Consider the following 12,840-nt stretch of genomic DNA (forward strand, 5'->3'; position numbering starts at 1 on the left):
TGCAATCATAAAGCATACAATAAAGCATGAAACATTTAGGCAACACAATGTTTAATCGAAAGAAGAATTTCTATTAATAACTCATCAACAACACTTCAAATTCGTAATCCTAGAAAATGAGTATAGCTAAACATACTAAAAGAAAAAATAAACAAAAGAAATTAAAAATAGTCATAAATATAATGCTTAAAGAGGAAGGAAAATTTCGCAAAACCAATGTGAAGTCACCAAGAACCCTGAGAAGAAAGCTCAAAAGTTTCTTAGTACTACTCTCTACCACAAAAGTTCTTTAATTAATAAAACATTATTTTGTTTATACTTTTGGGCTTAATTAAGACGTGTACAATGACTCAATTACGGTTTTTGGATCGCTTTTAGTGATTGTATTTTGCTAAAAGCAAATTGTCTTCTTCCCTCTAAACATCAAATTCGCGAAAGGCATCCAAATTTGCTATTAGCGATTCAGAATCACTATTTCTATTAGTAGCGATTCAGCCTTGTCAATGGCGACCCAGATTTTCTATTAGCGATTCAGCCTCTGTCAATGACAATTCTAATCTTCTAAAAGTGGTCACTTGGCCAACTTTTTTGCTTTTCGTTGCACCATTCCACTTTTAGCGATTTTCAAATGCGATTACAGATCTTCATTAGCTAATGGAACTTCTCAATTAACGTCCAAAGTTGTGTAATTGTGGCTCTTTTACTTATTTGATCTTCATTTCTTTCTGTGTTCTTAACTCTACAACTGCTGCAACCTGAAATCATGCAACCTATGTAAGAATCTAATCATATCCATCACTTAAAGACAACAAAAGCTCATGTGAAGATGCAAATGAGTTGGTAAAATCCCATCTTATCAACCATGCTTCTCATCTTGATGATATCGACAATAATGTAAGATTCGTAAATAGATTTGTTTTATACTATTTATCGGGGTAGCCTATTATAATCCTCCTTTGTCTAGACTTAGGACAGACAATAGGAGCAAACAACACTAGCATAATTAAAATAAAGGAGAATGAAATTAATGCATGGTGGAGACTTGAGAAGTTAATAAAGGGTTGACAAGGAAAATTAAATGCACACACCACAAATAAAATGTTTTATCCAGAAACTAAAGCAGCAACATTATTGCAATTTATAGACCTGTCTTAATTAATTAGCTGCAATTATCTTGTTGCTTGTCATATAGATATCAAATAAAATATGATCAAAGAGTGCAATGGCATATTTTATTTTATTTTAAATTAAGCAAATTCACCTAAAGCTAAGGCTTGGAGGTGATGGGGTTTTGGCTTGATCCCACCTTGTTTATTGATTAGTAATAATTACATAAATGGAGGGGGATGTGAGCCTAACCTCCACAACACACAAGGTGAACAAACTCACCTATAATAAAATTAGTAAAACTCTATAGTGCCACCATTGTGTCTCAAAGAAGTATGACTAAAACAGAGACACTTAAGCATGAAATTAGCCCTATACATAATATAGTGATGCTCTACAAAAAGCTGGGAGAGTTACAAGAGCAAAGTTTTCTTCTAATATATGCACAACAAAAAAATATCTCCCATGGACAGTGATGAAAGAACTGAATTTAACTGACAAAAAATTGGATGTGTCATAGCAAATCCTGAAACTTGGTAACTGCTATTTGTCAAGGTGGTAAGTTCCTTTGGAGGCCTGCGGTAAGCTCTTACATTGCCTGATAACCTTCTTAAAGCATAATAGCCAACTTTTCTAGTCCATCAGCAACCAGATTAGCTTCCCTGTAGCAATGAACTACCTCAATGTTTTACCTCTTGAATGACATATTAATTTCTGAGATTGGTCATGTCCACTTGGACTTGTTGAGGGAGAAGAGAGTATTTGATATTAAGGGTCTCAAAGATCTTCTTCAACTCAAGGATGAGCTCAGTGATCATGTTGCTTCTATTCCCATAGTTCTGATGGTTAATCGTATCTTGAACACATTAGCTATTCCTTTCAATATCACTAAGTGTTTTGGATTCCAATACTTTGGCTTGCTCTCGAGATACCTATATATATATTATATATTTTCCATCAAACACATAATCATATATATATGTTGATTTGAGTTGAATAAATGAACCTCAAATCCACAAAATAAGAAAAGAAAAAGACAAGGTTGCCATCCCATCTAGTGAACTGGCAATATCAAGACAAGTTTGGAATGGTGGCTGACGTAGACTAGTATATCAAGCAATCACAATTTGCTAAAGTTAAAATTAAAACTTAGCTTCTTACTTACTGCATCTAAACATTTAGAATCACTGTGGTCCGGATCAAGAAAACAGAAAGAGGTTAACTTCTGCTCACTAATAGACTAATTTTTTTATATCATCAAGTTACCTAAAAGATAGTTATAGATAACTGTTATAAAAAGCATGATTAATAGCTTGAGAAATAAGACAAGTTTTGAGGTGGATATAGCCTCATTTGTGTGGGTTTAGCCGAACCAAGTATTTTGACACAAAATATAGATATATAGGTTAAGAAAACCACATAAATGCATTCAAGGTGTGGTCAATAAAGTGGGTGAAGAACTATGACATCTGTCACACCCCATTTTAACCCCGGGAGTTAAAATTAGACGTACGGCATATTGGAGATTCCTGTTTTTTGTTTTGTTAAGGAGTCACCACCTAATTATTTACGGTGAATTAGGACACCTAAGGTTTATTAAAGTTATGTTTAAAGTTAACTCTGTTTAAGATCTGCGAAACTTAAGATTCTAGGTAAGGGTTCAATTAGTCTAAAGGGAAGGTATTAGGCATCCTTTAAGACCCATTAACAATGGTTAACCGACCGGACTTAAAATTAATTAGGATAAATGTAAATATAGTATTATAGAAAAAAGAAAGTAATTTTGTAAGTATGGCTAAAGTTATAGATAAATACGTAAGCATGCTATTTAAAATAAAACTTGTAAAAATAATAATAATTTGTATAAAAGAGTACTTTTAATCCTATTTTGAAATAGGACTTATAAATGTTGTTAAAATTTTAAACGAGAGTATAAATGTATTGTTTAAAATAATACTTGTGGAAAAGTAATAGTTGCATAAAAAGAGTTTAATTACAAATAAACTAAAAGAAAACGAGATGCGTAATGTTTATATGTATTTGGAGAAAAATGAGTTTGTCAACTCACAAATTAAAAGAGTTATTGTGAAATTAATGTTAAATGGATTTAAAAAAAAAGTTTCGTAGAAAGACCAATAGTTTAATGTATATTGTGCAAAGGTTGTTTTAAACGAACATGTATTTCAAATGTTTGGAAAGGAACTAAAGTGAAAAGGCTATCCGTTGAAACTAATTTGCTTTTTATTTCTTAGAATAAGCTAGCATTAGTGTAAGATTTGTGACGTTTTAAACTTCTAAAATAGTAAATTATGATTCCCTTAGCCAAAAGATGTAATCATGCTATTTTGAAAATCAATTACTCAAATAAATGTTTATAGATACTATATAAGTAGTTTAGAACATAAATAGAAGTAAATGTAAATTTGCGGAATTAACTACCCATAACTAAACTAAAACCCTTAATATTTCTAAAGTTTATCTTAATTAACGAGCATAAATGTTAGTCATACAATACATGTTAAATGCACACAGAAATGGAAAATAGAGGGATAGATATAATATAAATGGGCTTGGCCCATTTGGATTGCTGTGATCCGTTTGCAGCTGGGCTTCGGCCCAGTAACAATTTTTATTTGTTGCTGCTGTTGTCACGCCTATTGGGCTTCGGCCCAGATTTTTATTCCCTTGTTTGGCTGCGAATTGGCTGCTACTATATGGGGGGATGACTCGAGGAATGTTACGTTGGGCCTTTAGCCCAACACCGGATGCGGAAGATGACGAGTCCCTTGGACTCGTACTCGATAGTCATGCATTAAAACGAACGAAAAGAATTAGTATTCATTCGGGAAAATTAGCAAAAGCTAGATAACAAAACACTGGAAAGGCAAAACAAACATGCTGGAAGTCCAAACTAAGCATTTTTTTTATGAAAAATAAATAATGAATCTCAGTGTGCTAAAGGGGAAAACTGATTATCAAGAATGACTTGGACGTAACATGTTCTTCAAATGTCAAACATAATACACACCCGAGTCTAAACATGGCAGATTTGAGACATACAGGACACCTATTAAGTTCAAGAGGGATATCATAGTACTCAGGTCGATTTTCAGTTCATGTTCTTCATATTGACAAGGCATAACACTAAGATCTATAGAAAAATATCATCACTACCAGTGGCTTACAAGGCCAGAATTAAAATATCAACACCTCTTAATTCTATTTTTACAATCAGTTTCTCATTTATCATGAACGTATAAAAAGAAAACAAGCATTGAATCACAGATAGAACACAGCAGCCCAATGTCATAGTAAAACAGTAGAGTAAGCAACAACAGTAATATCTCCTCAAAATAGGCACCAAAATAGAGAATCAATCCAGCCAAATATAGCAAACATTTGCTGCAAATTTGCAGCAGTCAAGTTAAACTAAAAGGGCAGTGTTTTCAGCTAATGGTACTTATCACAATTAACATATGTAGCTGTATAGGAAAACATACATCAGGAAAATGATTCGAGGAAAAGTGGACAGGATGATACTCAGTCTTTTAAATCTCGAAAGATGAATTTAAAGAAGGTTTCAGCAGTTTATAAGACCATAAATGTCAGGCTAATATCGGATTGATTCATTCAACAATAATGACTCAAATTAAAAAAAGGGCAGAGAGCAGGTTGCTGAGGACCAACAAAGGCAAATCAATTCAGAATATTGATATAGAGCTAGGTGGAGTGTTTCCATGCACTAGAGACATAAAGGGAACAACTAAGGGTATAGGAAAATATACTTAGAGATAAGGGCCAAACAAGGCAAGTATAATTGTGACTGATTCAGCCACAACTCATCAGAATGGTCAGGAGGTGAATGAATGATAGGTCATAGCAAGATTTAAGAAGACAACACCAAAAGAATGACCTATGGTACTATAATGACTCTGCAGCAAATTAGATCTTAAGTATATCAACGAATGAGTGCAAAATTTAGTTTTTTTTGTTAAGATGTTTGCAAATGACAAGCATACGTAGTCTGAACCAACCATCAATTGTTGAAAGGGCTGGATCAAACAGAATAGCAGAAAGGCAAACAGAATAGCAGTCCGAGATACAGTTCATAATACCACACAAGCAAAAGACATGCCCCCAAGTCAAGTTCTGTCATTCATTTGTTTGAAAAGACAAATAGGCAAATATTCAAATCTGATCCCTATATGAAGGTTTACAATACTTTCACATCTATGCGATTGGTTGGACTTTATCAATCTAGTAGCCATACAATAGGTCTCTTATAGGACATCATGTTGATCTAAGCTACTTTCATCTCACAACCCTTTAGAATATATGTGATCTTAACACTAATCTAAAACATGCTTGTGTTGTAAACTGTGATTGATATGTTGATAGAACATTCACAACACATCCATGGGCAACCAAACAACAGATTTAACTAACCACTATGTAGACATGGACAAACATAGAGAAAAGTAATCACCAATTGTTCTAAGTATGAATATGTATCAGACCACACACATATTTGAGAAACCCAGAACTAAACCCAAAGGGATCAAGATACCTAGACAGATTGCCAAAATTATGCATTAGACAAACACAGACAATGTTTCAGGGATACACGTCAGTTTATATGTTACTCATGGTGTCAACATACAAAGTCATATGAGATAAACAACCGAGATCAAGTCATACACAAGAGGTTTAAAGCTGGCAGTATAACAACAATATTCAGACCCAATGAACACAACCCTTGACTACCATAAATCAGAACATCAACACATAAACATCATTTAACTAACATAGCCAGCAAATAACTTAACAAACATCGGCGACTAAACAAAATTACCACTTAACTAATTACTCAGTTCAAACCCAATCAAATCAACTTGATAAATATAATTAAACACATTAAGCTTAAACTGATACTGAACTTAGCAAAGCATAACTAGAAATCCAATAAAACAATAAACAGATAGGAAATTTACCTCTTGTGGTCGCAGTGAAGTGGGTGTCGACGGCCTCGAATCTACTCTCTCGTTATGAATAGACCCGAACCTTGAGCCAAACGAGTTCGAACGAAAGTATTGCGGATTTTTGTGAACTAAAGTTTTGTATTCACTTTTGGCGAATTGAATGAAAATGCTAGGAAGTAGAAAGTAAAGATTGCTATCAATGGTGTTTGTAACAAAAATACTCGTGTCCTAAAATGATTCCACCCGGATCCCCTCGATGTTAGGATTGTTTTCTTTTTCTCCAAAACTGAAAAGATCCCCCCCAGATTTATTGGGTTTCATTTGGTTTTAAGAAAAGAGAGAGAGGAGCGTATGAGAGATAGGAGTGGGAGACAAAGAGAAGTGGAAGGAGCGTGAGGCGTGGGGGGACAGAGGTATGGTGAGGAGCAGGTGAAGAACGTGTGAGAGAGAAGAAGTGGAGAGGGTGTGGGGTAATGTGGAGGGAACGTGAGGCGATCAGAAAGAAAACGTGGGAGAGAGGTGAGTGGAGAGAACGTGGGTGTGGGGCGGAAGAGAGATGGAGAAGATGACAAAGAAGCGGGAACAAGGAGGAAGAGAGAGACGAGAGAAGGCGGAGAAGACGAGAGCGGGAATGGTTAGGGGTGTGCGGCGGTGCCATGAGAAGGAGAGAAAGAAGCGGAGGGAGGAGAAGGAGGGAACAGTGGAAGAGCGGCGATGAAGAAAGAGGGATTAGGGTGAAAGAGAGAAAGAGGAAGAGGAAAAGAAAAGAAAGGGGGCGGATTTAGGTTAAAAAGATACTGGGCCGGGTCAAATGAAATATGGGCTGGACGTTATGGGCCATAAATTGGGCTAAAATGTGGGTTGAAAATTTGGGCTGGGTATAAAATGTGGGTTTGTTTATTTGGGTATGAAAATAATATTGTATTGGTATTTTGGGCCATTAATTTGGCTGAAAATTGTTGATCCTTCCTCCGCTATTTAATTATTTTTGGGATTCTAATTTAATAACTGGTATAATATATATTATGTAAAGACAATAAATAATAAACATTTAGCAAAGTGTTGTCTTGTAATTAATTTAACGAGTCCAAACCCGAAAAAATAAAATGATGACGAATCATCTAAAATTTGTAGTAAAGTGATACTTGTAATGTCAGAAATAAAAGTAGCGAAAATAATAGTAGTGAAAATAAAGTATTTAGCTCGTCAATAAATTTAGACGCCCGAGTGAATAAAATTAAATAAAGGAGGGACAAAATTGGGTGTCAACAACATCTCATGTTCAAATTCTAATGGAGGCAAAACACTAGGTGATTCAATTTCTTCCCATCTGCCCAAGCCGTGATGGGCAGAGTTACCCAATACCAGAAATAATTGAGGTGTGCACAGGCTGACCCGTACAGTCCACAAAAGTTAGATTGAAAAGAAATTATTAATTAAAAAAGGGGGGTGGGTGAAAGTGACAAGAGTTCTTACAATTGAATGGCCTTCTTGAGGGCTATGATGGTTTCCATGGAAGTGTTGGTATCAATATCAAAGGAAACGGCGTCATACATTTCAGGGCTTCTATAGAAGTTGCTTATTGGCTTTGTGATCAAAACTGCATTTGGGTAGTTATTTTCTCATTGTCATAACGGAGAAATACTATTGTCAATATATTCATCTCTTCAACTATCATCTGCATATATACAATAAACATATTTAGAGCTTGTGTAGGTTATATTATTGTCATTAAATAATTGATAAATATTACGTGTTGACAAATAAGATAGAACAAGAAAGATTATTTGCTACATTAGGTTAAAATTGATCCTGAACTCCATTGACAACACAACAATCTCCAATGTCAAAAGGATGGACAACAAACACGAAGATGATGGATTCGAAGATAGTCTTGTAAGTGTTTTGTAAAGCAAATCCCTAAAGGGCAAGTTGGGATAAGAAAGATTATTTGCTACATCAGGTTAAAATTGATCCTGAACTCCGTTGACAACACAACGATCTCCAATGTCAAAAGGATGGACAACAAACACGAAGATGATGGATTCGAAGATAGTCTTGCAAGTGTTTTGGAAAGCAAATCCCAAAAGGACAATTTGGGATAGGAGGAGAGCAAGTGTGTGGACAAGAGTCCCATCATTAAGAGTAAAATCACAAGTAATATGAAACTCACTATCCCACGTGCTAACTTGTGAAGCTGTTGCACTGCCGTCTTTGTATCATTCAATGAGTGTGCCAAGTACTTCCTCTCATAGTATGCTCGTACTTACATGCACTTAAAAATTAATCGATACCCATTAAAACTTTCAAGAATTTAACTTTCAGAATTTTTACACTATGCATGGCTGATTTTCGTACGAAGGATTTTTTTTTTTTTCAAAATAAGTAATTTCTTATTTATTTTAATATTTAATATGTAAACATAAAATGTTTTCCCAAGAAGAGGTGGAGGGGATAAGGGGTAGGGGTGAGTTGGGGATTAGGGGTGGGGATTGGCTGAGTAGTTGGCGATGGGGGAGTAAGGGGGTTTGTATGCTGGTGGTGGGGATGAGGGTGAGAGGCAAGGGGTGGGGGTTGGAGGTTGGGTGTGGCTATGTGGGAAAGTGGGGGTGGGACAACATGTGGCATTTTGGGTAGGGGGAAAGACAATAAGCATGCAAATGACTTATGGAACTTGTTTTCTCTGGTTCTATCAGGGAAGTCGTTTTCCTGATTTTTAGAAAACTTTTCAAAAAACCATTTTAGCCAACCTAACATGGAAAAATTGAATGCTGGGTCTTCATGTTTAAATGATTTTTGTGAACTTTGTGGAGGATCCCACTCATGGGAAAATTGTTCTAAAATTTGGATCATACAGGATGTGTTGTGTGACCCTTCAAAATTTTATGATTGGAACTTTTGTAAATGGTGTGGTGGTAAGTGGAATGAGTGTCCAAACTGTTGTTCTAGTCTCTCAAGTGATTTTCACAAAGTGGATGTTGTAAGTGATACTTGGCTATTGGTTCGAGCTCACCGATTATACAGAGGTATGGGAGGATTATCTTGATGAAATTACATGTGACATGGCATACTTCATGGAAGAAAGAACAAAGCTCAAACAAGAGATAGATCAATTTGGCTCAGATATCCATGACCTGCAGGCTCAGTAAATAAAAAGGTTGAGGTGTCTGATGCCCAACTACCAATTTGAGTGTATGGATAATTTCTTGTGAGGGCACTTGTTTCATGATAGATAGGTGACGTTATTAGCTTTATTTGGCAGAGTAGGTGAGCGAGCCGAAATTTGATGAGTTGTACAGTCCGTCTTTGAGGTGAGAAGTTTGTAGTTTGATTGTGCTAGCTTGTATATCTTGCATAATGATCAGGAAGTGTACTTGATGTTGTAATTTGCTATAAGGCCTAATTGTTGGTATCAACCAAAGTGGTGGCGTTGCTAAGCTTGATTTATTGAGAGTGTTTTTAATGCTTACTCGAGGACGAGCAAGAGTTTAAGTGCGGGTTGGTGATGTTCGGCCTAAAATACATATATTTATTCATTGGATGCCTCTCATTTTACTTCAATACTTTTAATCATCTTTTGAGTATTAATTATAATGAGTTGTGCTAATATTATATTTTTATTATGTAGAAATAAAGCGGTGTGAAGATGAAGGGACTTCGAGCAAACTTGAATAAAAAGTGGGCAAAATAAACAAAGAATGAATCAAGGAATTTAGACGTCAAAGAGGAACGTCGCAGAAAAGTTGGAAGAAAAAAAAAAATGGGAATCTGTAATGCTGACCAAATGACTGGGGCAATATTGTGCTGGGAATTGAATAAAGTAAAGATACAATTGAAATTGAATTAGCAAAAGAAACGTAGTACCTGGCAACATTCTGCTCGCCTAAGCCAAGTTGAAAGCGGAGGATGTCCTCGCGCACAGTGCTAATTTTCTAGTTTTTCCTATTTTATGTTGGATTTGGTTATTTTGTATGGGATTTTTTCTACGCCTATAAATAGTCCATAAGATAGGGTTTTTACATAACTTTGGAAAATTTGATACCCTTAGTTTAGAACTTTGGAACTGGAAAAAGTTTGGAGCTGCCGTGGAGGCCGTAGTTATAGGGTTTTATCCTCTTCTTTGTAATACTTATTTTTACATTTTTTTTATTTGGATGATTAGTTGTTTTTCCTCCATATCTATGTGGAGCTAAACTTTATAGTTTTAGGGTTTTGACACACACATGAAAGTTGACTTTTGATTATCGTTTATGTCTATTGATTTTCCATCTTTGGGTTATTTATTTATTCTTGATCTTAATTGTTTGATTATTTGATGAAATAGTTAGACACTATCTGTGGCGTGTGAATTGATTAGGGATAGGGAATTTGCATGCATAATAAGAATAAATAGAGCTTGTTCGATAAAATCGTTTCGCTAATGAGGATAGGAATATACCCTTTAGCCTTGCTTAGTTGAATACAGAGAAGTAAATATGTTTTTGTTACCTCTGGCGACCATAGGAATATAAGCGTTATAGTAGCATCTACGGGCTTGTGAGCAACTCGGAAGATACTCATAAAGTTATAATTAAACCGTCAACTAGTAACCCATAGGTAGAACGATTTGAAGACTCAACTAGATTGTTAGTGGTCATAGCCCTAGATCTCTCTTCTCCGATAGAAATCTGCTTTTTCGTGGTTGGAGTTCATTGTTTGCTTTATTTTTATTTTTATTTAGTTTATAAATATAAATTTGGATTTTATTTCTTGTTTAGATTTTTAGCATCAGTTTAATTTAGTAAATAGTTAATCTTAAGTCCCTGTGGGTACGATATCTGGACTTTAAAATCCTATATTACTTGTACGACCACATATGCTTGCGTTTGCATTTGGGAGCAACAATAAGTATAGAAAATTGTAACAAGTGTATACTATATACTCACCGGCGATACACAAAATATACAGAGTGGTTTTACTGATTATATTGTTTAGGAAAAATAAATATAAATAGGAAAAATAAATATAAAGGTTATATATTTTAAAATCACTTTAGGTGGTATTATACAAAGTGCTTTTACTGATTATGTTGGCCACGTTCTTGAAGATCTTTCTGGAACAATTTCTAGCCTCCATTTCACTAGTAATCTTCAGTTGCAGTGTTCCCAAACTCATCCACACTCTTAGAAATTGTTGACAACCCAAAGAACCTTATATACTTAGCCAATCTCTTCACACTCCATGCTGATGACTTGCTTTGCGTACTCAGCTTCTTTAGCTTCGACAACTTCCTCAATTCTTTCAATTTATGCCTTTCTTTGACATCAACCAGCGGACCTGAAAGTGTCTAGAACATAGTGATGGAAAACCTTTCCTTCATACTATCAAAGTAAGTAGCAACGAAAATAGACGAAGCTAAAACTTTGACCAGAATGTTCTTAACAGGTCAGATCGTTGCAGCAATGAGTAAAACTAGTAAAGTTTCACGTAATTTTGTCAGCATCTTGTTTTAATTTGTTTGTTGAGATTTGAGTTGAACATGAATATCAAAGACAAAAGGACAAGACCTAACCAAACACAATTTTGGAAGCTTATCCTAAGACCATAGACAAAATACAACACCTTTTCGCGAAGCATGAAGTTTCTGTTGATGAGGAAGACGAGGAGTCGAATGACAAAACTTGAAATAAGGCGACCACTGAAAATGACAAGAATCACTACGCACCATTTCCACAAGTTAAGACCCCATAAGGGATTTTCCCGTAGAGGTGAAATTGTGAGAGCACATATTAAACAAGATGTTGTGAGTAACAAAAAACACCATTCAAACAAAAGCCTTAAAGGGATTTTTCTCTTTTTTTATTTGTGCTCCTCTTTAATATTCCCATATCCTTCTTCATCCTTGTGATGTTCTTGGTCATATTCGTCATCACTATCTACATCCTTTTCACATGAGGGCTCGAACGACTCATCAGATTCATCGCCAAAATTGAAAGTTTTTTGGTTGACTGGAACACTACTATTGAACTCAAAGACTCGAGCTTTTGGTTTTGAGAAAGTAAGGCGGCGTATTGTTTGAAATTTTGAACGATTTTGGGTAAGTTTTGTTTCTGTCATGTAATTAGCATCATCGGTGCTCTTCTTGCCATCTTGTTCGTCTATGAACTGAATCACATGATCGGAGGCTGCTAGTTTCTCCATCTTTTTTGAGCTACTTCACTTGGTTTAATTTCATCATACTATCAATCAACCTTATTCTACACCTTATATAGAATGTGAACGTGTCATCAAAGGTTAAGGTGACGTTTGGTATAAGAAATAGAGCAGCTAATCGCACATATTGCCGTACAATGTTTGGTTTCATGTTTTACTTTCCAAAATAAAACACATAATTCATTCCAATATGTTGGGTTTGAGCTAGTTTCCCTTTTCCGTTTAACTAATACCTGTATAAGTTATGAGAAAACTATGAATTATTTTATGCGGAATAGAATGTGGAATGAAAATATTAAAACTATTAAATGATTAAATAACCCTTCATGTAGACCAATATTATAGTTTGTGAAAAGATAAGACTTACTTTAAAATATACATTGAATATATAATAACTTTTAGTGCAATATACCAAACATCTCTTATATTACTAATTTATGCATTACTAATTTTTGCATAACGTGCTACTTAACCAAACGACTCCTAAACGAAATTCATTATGTTGAATGTTGTTCACCTCCAACTCCAACCAAGTATCTCTTGTGGTACAAATTACAATAGC

The 12,840-nt window shown here is 35.0% G+C and overlaps 1 pseudogene; it reads right to left on the reverse strand.

Moving 5' to 3' along the window:
* Nucleotides 1-1,441: 1,441 nt before the first annotated feature.
* LOC132637216 (mechanosensitive ion channel protein 10-like) lies at nucleotides 1,442-12,315 on the reverse strand (annotated as a pseudogene).
* Nucleotides 12,316-12,840: the final 525 nt, after the last annotated feature.

Source organism: Lycium barbarum, chromosome 4 (assembly GCF_019175385.1).
Source record: "Lycium barbarum isolate Lr01 chromosome 4, ASM1917538v2, whole genome shotgun sequence".
Classification (NCBI taxonomy): Eukaryota; Viridiplantae; Streptophyta; class Magnoliopsida; order Solanales; family Solanaceae; genus Lycium; species Lycium barbarum.